Source organism: Copadichromis virginalis, linkage group LG3 (assembly GCF_057382275.1).
Source record: "Copadichromis virginalis isolate Kocher_CV1m ecotype Utaka linkage group LG3, C_Virginalis_male_GT1.1, whole genome shotgun sequence".
Lineage (NCBI taxonomy): Eukaryota > Metazoa > Chordata > Actinopteri > Cichliformes > Cichlidae > Copadichromis > Copadichromis virginalis.
Genome location: NC_140620.1, coordinates 61,607,443 through 61,625,931, shown reverse-complemented (window position 1 = coordinate 61,625,931; position 18,489 = coordinate 61,607,443). Strand labels below are relative to the sequence as shown.

General features: G+C 41.1%; 2 long non-coding RNA genes across 2 annotated transcripts in view; one reads left to right on the top strand and one right to left on the bottom strand.

Moving 5' to 3' along the window:
• LOC146716477 (uncharacterized) overlaps positions 1-18,489 on the bottom strand; it is a 93,812-nt gene that overhangs the window by 57,041 nt on the left and 18,282 nt on the right. The gene's annotated exons all lie outside the window — the stretch shown is intronic.
• LOC146716478 (uncharacterized) lies at positions 1,295-2,964 on the top strand. The gene is made up of 3 exons (XR_014919208.1): positions 1,295-1,390; positions 1,467-1,525; positions 2,775-2,964. It is a non-coding gene; the product is annotated as an uncharacterized LOC146716478 (long non-coding RNA).

The following is an 18,489-nucleotide window of genomic DNA, read 5'->3' as shown; positions in this document are numbered from 1 at the left end:
GTTAATATCAGCTAACGTACTCTCGAAAGCGCCGGTTTGTTGCGATGCGGGTTTGAGTGCGCATTGTAGCTGGATTACTGATTGGCAGAACTAACTAGTGATGGGCAGATGAAGCTTCATGAAGCACTGAAGCTTTTCATCCAATTGGTTCACCCCAACGCGAAGCTTCTTGAAGCTTCATTTGCTCTAGTAGGACACCTACTGGACGTAAAAATATTAGTTGGCATGAATTTGAAGAGTGTGGCATTTTGCACACAGCCTGTAAATGTCAACAACAAAAGTAGTGTGTAAAACATGTATATTGTAGTGATGGCAGTATACTGTGTATATTTATACTGGCAGTATGGAAAATGATTATTTGCGGCAAAGTTCGAACCGCTTCCTGAACCAGTCACGTGGTACAACCGGGCAGCGAGGCTTCGGACGTCATCATTTTCAGCTCCTCCCATAAATGAAGCAAGCCTCGATACGCGCTTCGCGGAAACGCCCCCTCCATTACTCGACACACGCTCCGAAGCCTCGATACAGAACGTCCCATCACTAGAACTAACTCGACATTTCGAGCTACTTTTCTCAACATTTTCGAGTTATAAGTCGAAATTTCGAGAATGGATCCTTTTTTGTGGCGGAAACGGGCTTCCGTAACAGACTGATGGAGGCAGAAGCTGCCTACAGACATCAGTCAGTGGATCCACAGTAACATCGAGTTCAGCTGCTGATCATCAACTGTTTCTGTCTCGTTCCCAGACTCTGATCTCACATAAAACGAAGCAGATTTATGCTGAAACTAAGCTGCACACAGCTGATGTCAGCCAGGAAAACAGTACAGACTGCTAACGTTACCTTAACTTCGAGACGATCAACTGCGCCACAACATTCACGAAAGCGAAAGTAAAAGCGACGGAAGGAAACGATCAGAGAGGCGTTTGAGGGACGGTCAGAGTCAGGAACCTCAGAAACGCATCAGGCTGGAGTTTAATTCTGTTTTCATCTTTAGAAACATCTGGAAATAGTTATAAAAACGCTGCGTAATAAAGAAAAATAGTGTAGATTAGTTTGAGTTGTGTTTAGCTGAGCTGTGTCTTTAATCTGAAGTTCATTTTGTGGAGGAGCAGCAAGACTTTCAGTGTTACTCTCAGAGAAAGCCTCCCAAATGTCTGTTGTCTTAATAGTGGAATTATCTGGAAAATGAACCAGTTCTTATGAGCTGCTTTTCTGTATGAGCAGTCAAAGCATTTTATACAGCGTGCTTCATTCACACAAGCACTTCTTTTTCTAACAATGATACTATGATGGATGCATCGGAGAGGAAGTCGGGGTTCCACATCTTGCCCAAGGATACCGTGGCGTGCAGACTGGAGCAGCCAGGGATCAAACCTCCAACCTTCCAGTTAGTAATTCTACCTGCTGAGCTACAGTCTGTACTTCCTGAACATCACACACTCCTTTTGTTTCTTTATTTCCAGTAGCAACCAGGACCATAATGAACCCTGACTCCAACAGACACTCAGGAGCCACCTGCCCAGTAAGTCACCCGCTAACTGCAACTATCAGAGCCCTGACCTTCTGCAGAGACGAGTCACACTGAACACAGCAAGTGTCCCTGCTCTCAGATACAAAACCTGCCTTTAAAAGTTCAGAGTAATGAAATCAGCAGTTCTGATTCTAGAATCTGTAGTCTCACACACATGTGCAGAGCACTTTTGTTGTTTTGGTTCACATCGGTTGATATTCTGCTGCAAACAACTAATGAGGACATTTTCTAAAAGCTTTGAGTGTCCATCAGGATCCTGTAGAAACAGCTTCTGGCTGCAGCCACTGTGGAGCTCCACAGTAACCGGAAACACGTAACTTCAGTTAAATCGACTTTGACAGCGAAACTAAATTGCGTTTTTGTTACTATTGATGCTGCTGAGAAATAAAAATGGTTTTAAGTTTTTTTTAACGCTCTGGGTTTGTTCAGAAAAATTCCCCTAAATTGTTCGTGGCCAAAAGTGACACTTGCTGTTTCGCTGATTCATTTATTTTTTTTACAGTACATCGCGTTGTGCGTTCTGATTGCTGTAGACCATTGTCAATCAATCTAGTCCAGTGTCTCCTGTACAGGAGCGGTCCCTAATAGGCCCACGGACCGGTCCGTGAGTCTTTTGGTACCGTTCCGCGAGAGTTGATCCTCCGGTGTGAAATGTATGGTTGTAGTTGTGTCTTATTTTGAAAGAACTATTTACGCGTTACCATAGCGACCAGAGAGCATTAAAAAGCAGAGAGGAGGATGTCACTGTCATTGTTGTTGGCGCACAGCTCAAGTCACATTTATTATTATATTTACAAAACACCACAGTTTCTTTTTTTTATTCTTTTGTTGTATTTATCCGCGACACCTTAAAGGTCGTTCCCTGAAAATATTGTCTGACATTAAAGTGGTCTGTGGTGCAAAAAGGTTGGGGACTCCTGCTGTACAGTACAGAATGCGTTTAGCTTGTCGAATTTACATAAATCTTCGATCGCTAGCAGTGTAACTCTGAAGTGCTGCACTGTATGTTTGTACGTTTTCTCCCAAACAAACACAACAATGCCGACGAAACGTTTTGCACCCTCAAATGCACCTTTAGGTTTCATTCCATAATACTGGACTTATGTTTCTACGAAGGTTTGAACTCTAAGAGTGTTTAACATGATAGTGATTTATTGATTCTAACCCTAAATCTATCCAGTAATGTCTGCACATATTTTCAGTACTGATTTTAAAGTGTTTTAATCCTTCTGTCACTCAGGGAACCCAATAAGGATTCAAATACTTCAAAAGTCAACCAATGACATTGATGTGTAAGACTATTTAATAATTATTTATTGTTTATATTTCATTTATTCATTCATTCTTTGCACTGTGATTTAACCCATCTTTGTGTAAAGCAGGGGTGTCAAACTCCAGGCCTTGAGAGCCAGCGTGCTGAAGCTTTGAAATGTATCTCTGCTGCAACACACCTGAATAAAATTATTAGGTCATTAGCATGACTCTACCCTACTCAAGTAAATTTAAATAAATGTAAGTACATACCACCAGGTAGCTCCACTCGTACCCAGTGTAACGGGAAGTGAGAGGGTTAGGTTTTGGCGCTTTGAATGTTCAGTTGTGTGATGCAGCGATTAACGTTTGAGTCAAATATTGGGCTCCCTCGTGTCTTCCCTACATTCCTCCACAATGTCCGTTTTTGCAAAAATGTACTTCTAGAAGTACTTTTATTGCACGATGTTCATTCACTCATGAGCTGCTGCAACATGAATCAAATGGCTGAACTGCCACCTTGGCGTGCAGTCAAGTTCTACAGTCTGCTAATGATCTAATAATAAGTATTAATATTCCTCACTCACCTTACTAAATGTTTGTGAACACAGCCAGAAACATTTGCATCACAAACACAGACTAGTGTTTATTAGCAGAAGCTTTTGGGTGGTTGCTCTCAAACCTGTGTACAAGTTGAAGCATTAATGGTCCCTTCACTGATTTCCAGGTATCCAATGTCAGGGCTAACAGATGGATTCAGACGCAGGCAGCGTTCTGGCAAGCAAAGGGTTGACAATTTATGAACACAGAAGGGAAACCACAGTGATGTGTATATACAGTGCATGGGGCAGGGCTTCAGGGCTCCAGGGGAAGGAATCCACACTCGCTCCCCACTCGGCCCAAACTCCGCCACTCCTCTTCTTACGCACACTCGCTTCTCCACAGCCACTCTCGCTCCAATTTCCACTTATGTTGACACACACAGGGATCACAGGTCAGGGTCCGCCACCAGTTCCGGGGAGATCTAAACACAAAGAGTCCAATTAGATCAATACGCCACACAACACTGAGAGAGTTTGTCTTAGGAGAGCTGAGAGCACGAACATGGGAGGTTCAACGTTCCAGTGCCGAATACTCCGTGCCGCAGCGTTAAATAGGCAAGGGGGACGCCGCCTGATCAGCAACAGGTGTAGAAATCACCGCAGATACGTGGGCCAAGGGTGAGAGCCCACAATGAGCTCCACCCAGGGAAGCAGGAGAGAAAACAAAACAAACCTGTGGCCAACATGAGCGAGCCGGAGAGGCACAGGGACCATGACAGCCAATACCAAGTGCACAAGTTCACCCCAGATGGTTCCTCTTCTCTGTAACTTGGAGGATGTGGAGTAGGCTGTATTTTAATCAAAGACATATCAATCAATCAATCAATCAATCAATCAATCAATCAATAACCATGTCTAAAAACAACACAGGTTGACCAAAGTGCTGTACACAGTAAAAGAAAAAGTAAAAAGTAGAAACAAATACACACAATGAACAAAACAAAAAATAATCCCAAATTTCGTTTTTTTCCTGAAGGGGTCAAACACTTTTATGCAAGAATGACAGCGAGGTGAAAAACCTTCACCCGCAAGAAAACTCGAGCTGTGACTCATAGTACGAACACACACCTCACAGTAACACACTTTGTTTAATGTGAACTTTTTGCCAAGCTAGCTAATCCTGACCAACACACCAGACACAGAAGATAAAGGAACGATGTTTTACTGTTAGAGACAGAAAGGTTAAAACATTTTGGCAGAGGGCTAAAAGGGGCTAAAATTACCCAAAAAGAAATTCCATTTGACCAAAAACACTTAATTTTTAAAAAATTAAGTATATAGTTATGAATAATGAACAAATAATTAACAAACTGGGGTTTATAAATCGTGTAACACATCCTTATGGTAAGAAATTTTACCTTAATGCGTTACATGTGTTAGAAGTCAATGTATCTTTAACAATATGCTCCTTATTTTATATCTCCTGATCCTTCACAGAGCTGCATGAACCTGTTGTTGATGTCAGAGAGTCAAACTCTGCTGAAGAGTGGGTTGTTTCCTGTTCAGCCACTGGTCGACCTGCTCCCACTGTAACACTCTCACAACAAGACCTCAGCTTCTCACAGTACAACACTGTCAGTGTGTCCAACACCAACGCTACATTCACTGTCACCACTACAGCTGTGCTCTCAGGTTCACGTAAACACAGCACACAGGTGGGATGTGCAGCACGAGTGCTCTCTGCTCCTCACAGAGAGGTGATGGAGACGATTCCTGAGGTCCAGCAGACGTCAGATTATCAGTGATGGTGAGAAACTGAGATGCAATAACAATGCATTGTGCTAGTATGCATTTTCTCTTTGATCAATAATTGATGTATTCATTTTGATCAGTGTCACATTTTTCCTGCTTTTTCAAGTTTCCTCCTGGATCATTGTATTAGCTGCAGTATTGGTGATGATGGTGTTTGTCAGTGTTGCTGCTCTGCAGTAGGCTACTCTTTAAAGAAAAAGACCAGATAACTTTCATTTTTCATTTCTTGTCATTTTTTTCTACACCAAAATCTATCCAATAATATCTGCATAACATTTTCTACTTGTGATTTAGTTATTAATTCTTTGCTTCATGATTCAATCGGTCTTTGTCTAGTATTAAATTTTATGTTTCCCATTTAATCCCACTGGCTTTAAAGTGTTTCACCAGATTTTTACGAAGTATTTCCAGTCTTTTGTTGTCTCTGTCCCAAATGTTCTGAAATGTGTTGCATGTATTAAAAGAAGTTGGACCAAAAAATGTACTATGTACTTATAAACTTACATTTATGAAAGCTGAACAAACATTGATGTACTTGACTTTTGTAACAGTGAAAAGGCGATCTGTTTTTATTGATAAATATATATGTTTGCATTACTGTTATTTAGATTGCCATGTTAGAACGTAGCAAACAACATTGTTTGTTCCTCTATGGTTTCTTTATTTTTACAAATCTAAATGTTTTTTGTCAAAAGATTAATAATTTCATATTGAGGTCAGATGGTCAGCAGTTTTGATGTTTTTGCAGAGATTTTATTTTTTGCAAAATAGCACAAGTAAACATTAAAAGTAGTTCCTAAATCAAGGCATTTATTATTAAGGCGGCCATTATTATGGCCCTGTGTGGAAAAAGTGATTGCCCCCTAAACCTAATAACTGGTTGGGCCACCCTGAGTAGAAACATCTGCAATAAAGCGTTTGGGATAACTGGCAATGAGTCCTTTACGAGGTGCTGGAAGAATTTCTGCCCACTCATCTTTGCAAAATTGTTGTAATTCAGCCACACTGGAGGGGTTTTGAGTATGAACCACCTTTCCAAGGTCACAGCACCTCAATCAGATTCACGTATGAACTTTGGCTAAGCCATTCCAAAGTCTTTCTTTTGTTTTACTTAAGCTGCTTAGAGGTGGACTTGTTGGTGTGCTTTGGATCAAGTGCACTTCAGCTTGTGGTCGTGAACAGATGGCCAGACATTCTCCTTCAGGATCCCAGAAACTGGATTCTGTTCATCTTGACGTTGCATCTCCAGACTGAGAGATCTCAATTACTTTGTTTCTTATTTACTTCTGAATTTCCTTGGATTGCGCCATGATGTGTAGTTTTTGAGGATCTTTTGGTCTACTCTACTTTGTCAGACAGGTCCTGTTTAAGTGATTGATTCAGCACAGGTTTGGCAGTAATCGGGCCTGGCTATGACTATGGAAAAATTGTATATTTTCTATTGATAAATGCAAATATTTTATGTCTGTTATGTGCATTGCCGTGTGGAGAATATAAGGAAAACAATTGTGTGGTTTACATTGTTTCTTCCTCTTAGATTTCTTGATTTTTTTTAAAAATTGCAATAACTTTATGTTAATTTCAGTGCACTTTCACATTTCTTTAAATTCAAACTACAGTCCTGTGAATAACTAGAAACACTTCTAGCAGCACAAATGTGAGGTAATTGTTTTCTGCTTGACTTCATCAGTCTCTCATATTGTTGTGGAGGAATGTTGGCCCACTCTTCATTACAACGTTGCTTCAGTTCTTTGAGCTTTGTGGGCATTTATTTAAGCACAGCTCTCTGAATGTCCCAGGTTGAGGTCTGGACTTTGCTTTTCAGCTATTCTGCTGTAGATTTGCTGCTGTGTTTGGGATCATTGTTCGACTGCAAGACCTAAACTTTACCTATTAAACAGTTAACTCTGTATTTTACACTTTATGTGAATATTGTTGCAGATTTCAATTATTAATGTTTTTATAACTTTGTTCTTTCTTATATTTAATATTATACAATATTTATACTTCATGTCTCTGTCTTCTTTTGAACACTCCAGCACAGCATCACTATAACTTTGTCCTCACTGACAATAAAGCTGTTTTATATATTTCATTGCAAATGTTTCAAGCAATTTGTAGCTGTATCTTAAGATATTTTGTTAATAATATAGTATTTTATATTGTTTTTTTCCCCATATTTGAGAAATATTTAACATGTAAAAGTCTGTTTATGTACAATTTGGTGATATTAGCCCTGATTATTGGAGGAACTTGTACATGAAGCAGATTTCTGAGACTTCAGATTTGAAGGTTGTTGTCATATAATCTAAATGATGGCAGATTAACGTTCCCTACCTCTGTCCTACAACCACAGGACTCCTTTGCATTCGACTGATAGAAATTTCAAGCTCAGTGTTAATGACGATTTCAAAGGCCTTAGTGCAGGGGTAGGGAACGTCTAAAACCTGCAGGGACACCGGCCCTCGAGGCCTGGAGTTCCCTACCGCTGCCTTAGTGTGAAAGGAATGAAGCTGTAGCGCCTCCCAGTGGTTGAAAAGAGGTACACAAGAGGTTTTTGCAACCTGCTGTTTAATGAAGGTAATCAGCTGGGACAAAGGTACATTATGAGAATAATATCTCTGACAAACCTCTACCTCAATTAAAAGATGCATTTTGATTTACATGAATGCATTTCATCTTCTCTGCAAAGGCTACACAACCTTCTTTGCCATTTGAGTGTGTCCAGTCCAGCTGAAACCAGCTCATTACTGATGGCATGAAAACGATCTGTGAGGTAACATTTTTACTGTCATTCATTCCTGTTGAAAACTTGTCACGTGTTTGCTTAGGTTCTTCTCAATAATTCTCCCGTATCCTGTGTAAAAACTACCCGAGCTTAAAGTATACAGACTGCCGGGAGGGGCGAGACGGGAATTTTCATTGCATATATATATATATATATATATATATAAATATATATATATATATATTAAAATACAGATAGCAGCAGCCACGAAAACATAGGCAAGACAGAGCATAGCAGTGTCGTAGATGTAGCCAAATAAGACAGATAAATTAAGATGGAAAATCCCCAAAACAAAACCCAATCTTTAGTGTGGGAGCATTTCCATGTCATTCCCAAAGGTGTAATTATTTTCAGCGACTGCAAACTGAACACAAACTTTTCATAACTGAGTTTGTTTCTTCAGTTGTATTTTGGTAATGCTGTTGTACAGCAGGGAAGCAAACACAAGTGCTAACGCTAACAACATCCAATCAGGATTTATTGGTTAGATCAAAGCTAACATCTGCATTACATGTGAGCACTACACATGTTATTTAACATATATAACGTATAAGATTTTTACATCTTTCTGTGCTCTGTAGTTTAGTTGTTTCCAGTCTAGTTTACTTCGTGCTCCATTTGCTGTTTGTCCATATTTATTTTTGTGTTCAATAAACCACCTTCACTTCTCCACTACTGCCTGCGATTGGATCCTCATTTATTATTTTCACACGGCTCTCCTCACCCGCCGTGACAGTACGGACCAGCCAGATATGGATCCAGCGGCAGTCACCCCACCTAGGGAGCTTCAGGAGGCCGTTATCGACTCTGCTTCTAAATTGATTTACCAGCTGTTAGAGCATGAGGGAGAAGTGTCTCTTTACACTGTGGAAGCCAACCTACAACACCTTATTTCCAGTTACCCCTGGTTATTGGACTCACTGCGTCCGCTCGTACAGAATTTTGTTCTTCACGAGCTTCACCTACACCCCCCCGCCGCTACCGCTCGCCTGCTCATGCAGTGATATCATCAGTGACAAGTCAGGTGATAGAGGCTAATGCAAAATGGTTTTCAGTGAGGCAGAATTTATTATGACAATACATTTTTTTAAATACTCAGTATGAATTAAACAGGTTAAAGGTCAATGCTCTGTTGTAATATAAAGACAAAATGATTGACAGCAGCCCAGCAATATCAGTAAAACGCAAATTAGCCACATGGTGCAATGTAAGGAGCTCTGTGATTGGTTAGGAAAGGACAGACTGGCCACCTCGATTTTTCTTCACTGCACATTGATCCATAGCTTTGCTCTGTAAAGGCTAACAAAGTGCTTTTGCTTTACAAAGACATTCAGCGTCGGTATTCACTCTTTTAAAATGCCACTGAACACTGGAGTGAAATGGAGCCCTGATCCTCAGAGTTTTATTGTTGCTAACATTTCTTATAGATAGCACAGATAGTGCCCCACTGCAGTAATCACTCATGTCTAGATATTCCTGTTAAAAGGGAGTTTTTCCTCCCCACTGTAACATGGCAAACATAGCAAACGGATAATCCAGCTGAAGCTTCAGACAGCCGTCAGACAGTGAAACACTGCCATCTGCTGGACGCGAGTAACACAGACGCTGAAGGAAAAGCACTCAGAAGGAAAAGCACGCACACTTGGAAGACTTGACCATTTGCACAAAATGAATGGCTGACACTGGACAGATGAGAGAATGTGGATGGTCACACCCTCGTGCATTAAAGAGGGCTTTCAGTTCATTGAAAACACAAAACCAAACACACAAAAGACACAATGAGACAGCTGATCAGTTTGCTTCACTAAATCATCGACACAAGCCGTGTTGTAGAGGGTACTGCAGCCGTGGCAGGTTATCATCTTAATGTGGCCCTGACACTCCATCGTACGCCACAAAGCTGTGAATAAATGAAAAGCAAAGAGGCATCATCACTAACATAATAACTGTAGAAGTTATCCCGCTGCATTACATTTATTACATTACATTTACATTTATTACATTACATTACATTACATTTATCTTTTTGTGGGTGGGATGTTGTAGACCAGTGGTACTTTACACCCCCTTCCCAAAAACACTCCACCCGCCCACTCAAGTACATAGCAGACTAGCATGCCATAGTCACCGATGTAACAATTTAATTTAACATCACTCTGCTGCAGATTTAAAAGCCCTCTGCTGCAGATACAGCTCAAGAATCTGCTGTTAGCAGTGAAGCAGCCAGTCAGTCACAGCTTCAAAGGATAGCTAAACACAGCTAATTAGACTCGAAAATTACATGCACATGGCATTTCATAGTTTGTAATGGGTGTACAATAAAGGGGTCGTAGAATTAGGGATCAAGAAAGGAAAACAAGCTGACCATAGTTATAGCACATGCTGCATTTCTGCAAAACTGTGTTCTGTCCGTTTCAAAGTTCAGGTGTTTGATAGTTGCTCATAACGTCTTCATTACTGACAGATTTTGATGCACAACTAGTGTTACTTTCTGCATGTCTGTGTGGGTCTGTGGGTTTGAGCAGCTAATGCACCCTCCCAGCAATCTGTCTGTGACCACAGCAAAGAGCTGAGAGAGACGGAGGCACCGATTTCCATTAAGAACTGGGTTTTATGCAGCATGACTTTACTTCATACCAGCTCGTTTCGCTAACTTTCCTGAAACCTGCTTACTGAAGTTAACAACCACACTTGCAGAGATGGCATTCTCTCACAAAACTCATTTTGAGTTAACTAAAGTAACGTAATTGCGTGCAACTGACAGCAACACATTTGGCACCAGTGCACATCTTATCCTGGGTGGTGTCAAAGCTGCAAGCTGGAAGATACTATATCGCAGCTTACATAAATTATTCAGCACGTTAGCAATGATATTGCTTTGGGGGGCAGAATGACTGAATCATGGTAATCATTTATGTCAACTCTGGAGTATTGGAAATCCAAATTGTTGTGTTGGATCTTGCTTTGGCATGCATTACTTTCTCCTGCATAACTATAATTTTCATCAGCAAGTCCGATATTCTTATTAGTTCAAGAATATCAGACAAATATAAGGGCAAGGGAAAAGTTTAAAATCTGGCACCCTGTCCTCTAGTCTAGGAGTGCAGTCAGGGAAAAAAAAAAAAAAAAGGGGGGGGGGGGGGGGGGTTCAACAGTGGATAAATACAGCATCATAGAGTTACAATTTGCTATTCATTCCTCACTCAGAATGGAATCCCAGCATTTTTATAGGCACTGGAGGCTTTGTGAGTAGAAACGGCAGTTGAATTAATGCATCAATAGACTATGCCATCTTCCTGTCAGCTTGAGTAAATCCCCTGACGTCTTTTAGGGCTATTACTACAGATACAGCACAACGTCACACTGTGGCAACTGTCACCTTAACGCCGTCTCATGCCGATACAGCTCTGTCTAAACCCAATGACGTACATGGGGAAGGATGAATATAATGTGACACAGATGGTATTCGATCCCAAAAGGTTTCACACAACGAGTAGTGACTGACACTGCACAGGTGTGTTTTCTTTGTTCTAACTCATAGTGCAGATGAAGCAAGTCAGATTGCAAATTAAAATTAGAAGAGCTTCACAGGAAGTGATTAGTGATTATAAGCAATGCTGCAAAGGGGACTGGGTGTCCATGCTAAAGTGCAAACTAATAGACTACTAAGGAATCAGCAGAGCTGTTGGTATTATTAATGTTCTCATCAAACCCAGAAACCAGTGCAGGCACTGGTAAGCTACAAGTGATAAATTGGAGGCTGGTGTTACATTTTTGTCATTGCTATGAGCTGTGCTACTAGTGCATCTCGCACCAAGCTGCTCAGTCATGCAGGACACATGGTTGAAAGGGTGAGGTGGGGACTAATTTGCACAGGTCCATGCAAACTAAATGAGGAGGCAATGGTGAGGCCATATTTCTGAGCTATGCACAAAAGAAATTATTTTCACTGAAAATTTCTTTTTTAGATTTATGTAATTTGGATTAAAAGAGATGATGTGAAAAGTAACAGTTTAATCAAAGACCATTCATTTAAATGAAATTTAAGTGCCACCTACTTCCACCTCTGACCTGTGTATAGCTGCTAGATTATGAACAAAGTAAGACATTTTTAAATGCATACAGCGCAACCCTGAACTTCTGTACACATTACCCCGTAAAGAGTATTCAAATATCCTTCAAAGTCGACATTAAATGTTGTTTAATCTGTCAGATCCTTAGTACAAAGTACAAATGGACCGATCAACTGGCCAGGGATCGGAATCAGACGATATTCAACTTCTCGACATGGAGTAGTGACTGGCTGATCAGCTTCCAGTATGTCTGATTACAAGCCAGCTAGTTTCATATATGTGCACAGTGCCACAGACATATAGGCACACACACTCACAGACACACACTAACCTGTTGTTAGAGGCAAACCGCCTCACTGTGTTTCCAACATCAAACTCCACAGACCCTTAAATCACCCTCACCCAGCTGAACATTGAATATTTTAAAGAAGGTAAGGAAGAAGAAGATGTTGTTAAAGTTAAAGCTATCCAGAGCTCATAGCCAGCCCCAAGCCAGCAGCCTTGGTATGAGTAAAGATCAACACAAAAGAAAAATTCCAGAGATGAGTAAAAAAAAAAAAAAGCGAGAGAGAGAAAGGATCAATGCCCTGTGATCTGGTGAAGTTCCTGACATTTGTTTTGGTATATGAATCTGTTGTACCTGCTTTATTTGTAAAGGTAAAATATGTCAGGCAGTGTGGATGCACAGCAACTCATTATTAGACAATTCTTTGAACTTGTTTCCAATAGACACATCATGCTCATCTGATCTGATCTTCTTTTGCTTCCTTAAAAAATCAGTCAGCTGCAGACCTTTTTGGCCAGAGCGGCGATAACGACGCCCAGGTTGGACAGTGAGCTGTTGATGGCGGTCATCTCTTTGAAACGGTCACCCTGAGACTGGCTCTTCACCATTCGCTCACTGCCAGCCAAGTCCACCAGACACAGAGTGGCTACACACACAGAGAAAACCAACTCTTATAGGAAGCAGTGATCCGTTTTTCCTTCCATTAAAGGTAGTTTTAATACTTTACAAAACACTTCTTTTAGCGCTCAGGGGCTCAAACATTAACGTTGAGTCATCAGAGCAGATTTTGCACTGGTTACAGTAACAATAACTAACCAGACTAAATATTATAGATCCAAAAAGAAGAAGCCACATTCCTGATGCTGGTACTTCCAGTGTGATACATTTGCACTTGACATCCCTGCCGGCATTAACTCCCTCAATATCCAGCTGGAAGACTGAGTGGGAGCGAGACGAGCGGTCATTCTGGGCTGTCTGGGCAGTGGAGCGATTCTGATTGGCCAAAGCAATCAGACGGAGAACCTGAGAGGACGAGGGAACGTTTTAAAACATAGAGCATCGATAAAGTTTGATGTATTTTCAAAGTTTGGTAACAATTTGTCAGCAGATTTGAAATTAATTTGTTCTGAGCTACAGATGTCTGTCTGCTGTACCTGATCCTCATTGGAGACCCGCTCATAGGTGAGATTAGTGATTGTCAATTCGTTGCTGGCTGTCTTGCGGATCTCATGCTCAGGTCTCTTGCTGGACTTGCCGGTGAACACAAGGTCCCTCAGGGTCTCATTGTAAATTTCGACGAAGCTCGCTGTGAACTGTGGAGTGGGGGTTAATGCCCCACACTCTTTTCTGTCACTGCTTTGAATGCACAGACTGGTCTTAATGTTGATCTTTGTAATCTTCAGTGTTACGACCCGGCTCAAAAGCCGCAACATAAAAACAGAGATGAATAGCAGAGTGTGGGTGAGAAGAGGTTTCATCCTAAAATGGAAAACCAGGTTGGCTAAAATGGCTGGTGCCACCAAGGCAAAGACTAGTGCACTGCCGGGAAGCTTGCCTCAGGTATGCTTTTATCCACACCTGACTAGGTGTGGCCAATTAGCACCAGCTGAAAACACTGAGACGATTAGAAGCTGCAGAGGGACGTAACATTCAGTATTGATATTTGTAAATGTAAACTATGAGGATTTATTTATTTTTAATTCTTTTCTTTTCTTTTTCTTTTTTTTCCCTCTTTTTTTCTTTTTCCAAATAAATGTCCCGATTGAGTAATGAAACTAACCCAAAGGAGAATTCTAACAATATTAGACAGGCCATTCAATATGCTTTATCGTGGACAACTCGTGGCTAAAAACCCACACACACACACACACAAACCTCTAATCAAACATGAAAACGGATAATCCAGCTGAAGCTTCAGACAGCCGTCAGACAGTGAAACACTGCCATCTGCTGGACTCGAATAACAAAGACGCTGCTTTGACGGGTGAGGGAGTTTCAACAAGTCTGCAACGACTCAAGCATCAAACTACAGAACTATTCTAGCGGACATGGTGCTCTAATGACTGCTTCATTAACGCAGGTCAGAAAGGATCAAACATATCAATAAATTATAAAACACAAAACGTCTCTTATTGCCCAGGGCTCAGGAAGTGAGTGTGTTCCTTATAGCCTATTAAACCTTAGCAGGTTATTTTGATGTGTTACAGATGAAACAGCTATCCAGTAACATTCAGCTACAAAAACGCTTTTTTATAATTACTTTTTTACAGCTTCGCACTTTTACACAAGTTTTATCATCAGTGTCACAATGGCTGCTGCTAAAATTGAGTACAAGATATTTGTTGGCCTGATTAAAAGGTCTTGATGCGTGCTCAATCATCAGGGAAGTAAATCTCCAAAAGTTGATTCTGTTCTTCTGGACGTAGCGTTTTCAGTCAGAGAAACCAGCCGACTGAAGGAACAATGGGCTGGGAGGTCAGTTCCTTAATCATGATTATGCAAATTCTCATGACCATTGATCAACAACCACTGATCAATGGTCCTGAGTACCATTCACAGAGAGTTGGAGAACGGCTGCAATCACAGCATTGTAAGATGGTGACAGATGTACCCTTAGGCCCCCTCCTTGATTCAGAGAGGGTCTTTCCCTTTTCACGTAAATGGCCTCCTTGACTCCGCCCTCAAACCAGCGTTCATTGCAGTTATTGTTGACAATCATATTGTGTCGTGTAACCATCCAGCTCACATATTCAATGTAAATGATTTGTTGAACTGAAGACATGATGAATGTTCCTGCATTAAAACACATCCAGCCTAGTGTTCTCACTCTCCCTAAATGGATCTGTTACATTAGTGATATATGGGAGTTGTGTTTCAGTCTTTTCCACATGAGGACATTTACATTTAGTTTTTGCTTTACTGATGAGTGGCTGGTTAACCTGCAGTGGTTGAAGTATGTGTCGGTCGTCTGGAAGAGTAGGTGTAGAAGACGTCTTTAATGAATGTAATGCTCTGAAGGTGTCAGTGATTACTGTGAATTCATTATAAAAGTGGATTTCAGTGAATAAAGTGAATAAAGACAGGCCCTCATGGTGACGCTCAGGTGTCCATAAAGTGTAACAGGAGAGCTTTGTCATACTTTCAGAGATTTTACATGAGCCAGTCTTTCAAAAATTACATAAATAAATAATTCATTCATTCATCCACAGGAAACACAATGCTCATATCTGAAAGTAAACTCTGATATATATCCCTGACTAGAGTTACTACTAAATAAAGGATCGCCCCAAAATGACTAAATATATAAAGACACTCTCCAGAAGAAGTTAAAGGGATTTTATTTATTGTACAAGCAATATCTTCATAAGAATTACAAATTCTGCAGACATATTACCTTCTTACTGAACCTGAACAACTCACACACAGACGTGTCTGCTGCTTATCTTTGTTCAAACATGATGTTTTAGCTTCTCTTCAAAACACATTACTCATCTTTCTGGCATCGTGTTACATGAAAACACCTGCATTCTACCTGTGTCATTGTACCACAAAGACAATGATTGCAACACTGTGCTTGCAAAATAGAAGAAATAAGACGACCAGCAAATACATAAAAGATGGTAAAAGTGATTCCATCTTTGTGTCTCCTCCCATTGTTTCCCCAGTCTGTCTAGTTCCCATATTCCCAGGACACCGCTGGACAACAAGTGGGTATTCCAAGACTGAGAGACAGCCAGAGTTGGCAAAAGATCAGACATTCTCCACTTAAGTAGAAGTAAAAATACTATTGTTCCAGTGAAAGTTAAAGTACTGATTCAACTTCATTACTCAGCTAAAGCAAAAAAGTACAGGCTCGAAGCGCTTACAGAGAAAAGCAGACAACAGAATACAACAGAATGCTGATGGCGGCAGTAACACACACTTGGAGGAGAGGCTCCAGCCGTCCATTCCAGCCCTATCCCTAACATTAACTCTAACCATAACTTTAACCTTAACCCTATCAGGTCTTGTTTTACAAAGCGATTCATGATTAGAACAAAAAACACATTTACACATACCGATGATTTGTCACATAGCATCGTTACCTGTTGGGATGAGAACGTGTTGTTTCCAGAGCACCACAAATTGGGGTGTCTGTAGCTCAGGTAGAGCAGGAAACCTACTAATCAGAAAGTTGCTGGTTCAATCCCCGCCTGCTCCAGCCTGCATGCCAAATATCCTTGGGCAAGACGCTAACCCCAAGTTGCTCTCCGATGCATCCATCGGGAGGATGAATGCATATTAATGTTAGATAGAAAGCACTTACAGAGAAAAAGCATAGAAAAAAGTGAGTGCATGAATGAGGCAAGTTGTAGAGAGTAGAAAGGTTTTATACAAGAACCAGTTCATTTACCGTTATATTTTAGTTTCATTTTCAGTTCTGTACTTTTTACATGTAATATTGATTCATTAGATTGACTACATGCATTAGACCTAACTTGCTGACAGCAAATTTAAACAACCATAATAATTTATTTTCAGCGTCTGAAATATTTATTTAGTTTGTTTTTTGTTTTCTTTTTGGCTCCTGATATTAGTCAACTACTATTTGTCAATGTTGAACTAATAATGAATCTAAGAAAAGCTATTTGTCACGGTTGGCCAGCGTCAACCGTGGGGATGTGAGGAAGGAGGAGCCAGGCACGGAGCTCTGAATGCAAGCAGTGCGTTTATTTACAGTGAATGGAAAATAACAATAAATCCGCAGTGCGTTCCCGACTCCCGTGAAATGTCCTCTTCCCAGTGCTAGTGTTCCTTGTCTCCGCTCCTCAGTGTCTGAGCACCCCGTGCTCGCTGCCCTCTCATCTCCACGCTTCTCCTGGGGAGATAACAAACAGGCAGCCGTAAGACACATACAATGCGGCAGACTATCCGTACTGACTGGCCGAGAGACTAACGTGAAGTCACGCAATGATCCAGCGTCAGAGAGAGCGCCACCGCATTCTTAAGTAGCTCCTCTGACAAGGCTTGATCAGCTGTGTGATGGTCTTCAAGTGTGGCCAACAGGCACGTGCAGAGGGGGGGGGCTAGAGGGGCTCTCTGCACGTCCCTGGTGGCCAACCACCTGGCAGGGCCACACCCACCAGGCCTGAAGGTGCCTGTAAACGGGTGCTCTCAGAAACTCCGGCATCCACACACACACACAGATATACCTGCAAGCAGGGAGAACGAGGGACAGCACACCAAAAACACACATGTCCATAACTGCTGGGTCGTTTAGACTCCTGAGCTGTGCACGAGGGGTCGAACACCCACTGGAAGGCCGGGCACTGGTTTTCAACCGTAATATACCTGATGTGCTCAGGTAACCTGTAGCGCCATGAAACCACTGTCACACCAGGGCGCATAAAAATGATGCTTTAAGAGACTGATGGGATCGGGCAGCAGGGAAAACATCCACAAAATGCTACTTTCAGTTTGACTCCCTAAGACTACCTAAACTAAGTAGAGTCATTACATGCTTGTTAAAAGCAAACTCTCATATAGTTTTTAATGTGCTTCTTTCATTACAATGACTAGATAAAGAATGTGGCCCTGTCTCTATTTAACACTGGCTACCCCAAAATGTTTCCAAACCTACAACCGTAACTTTCACTGAGAGATTTTTAGATACGGTTATTGAAGCTGTGGGGTTAATTTTTTAAGTAACATGAGAGAGAGGCAGCAGCATACTGTTAGATTATAATATTATTTTATGCCATGTTATACCCCTAACTAAAGATTGTGAATTATTATGTAGTTTTAGTTTGCATTATTCTCCTGAATTAGAAGAAGCTGATAACTATTACATTAGTTAAACTGATTTGCATTACATTAGACTGCTGATTTATTGTGGATGAATGATATTGTTTTATGATGCATAATACTGCTGCAGAAAGTCATCGCCTTATTTGTCTGATTAGAAGAGAACAGAGCATGCTGGAGTTTTCTGCCCCAACTCAGCAGGAGCAGATAAACGGGGAGCCAAGGTCGTAGCTTAGGCGCCGTGTGAGAGAAAAGCATGTGAATGTTTAGGCTTTTATGATAAGGTGGGAGAACCAGAGGCTATAAGAGTTTGAGCAATGCTCCACCATTTTGAGATCTGAGGCTGTCTGCATACGGTGTCCATCTCCCACGCGTGTGATCATTAAAATCATCGTTTGACTTAACCCGGCCGGACCAGT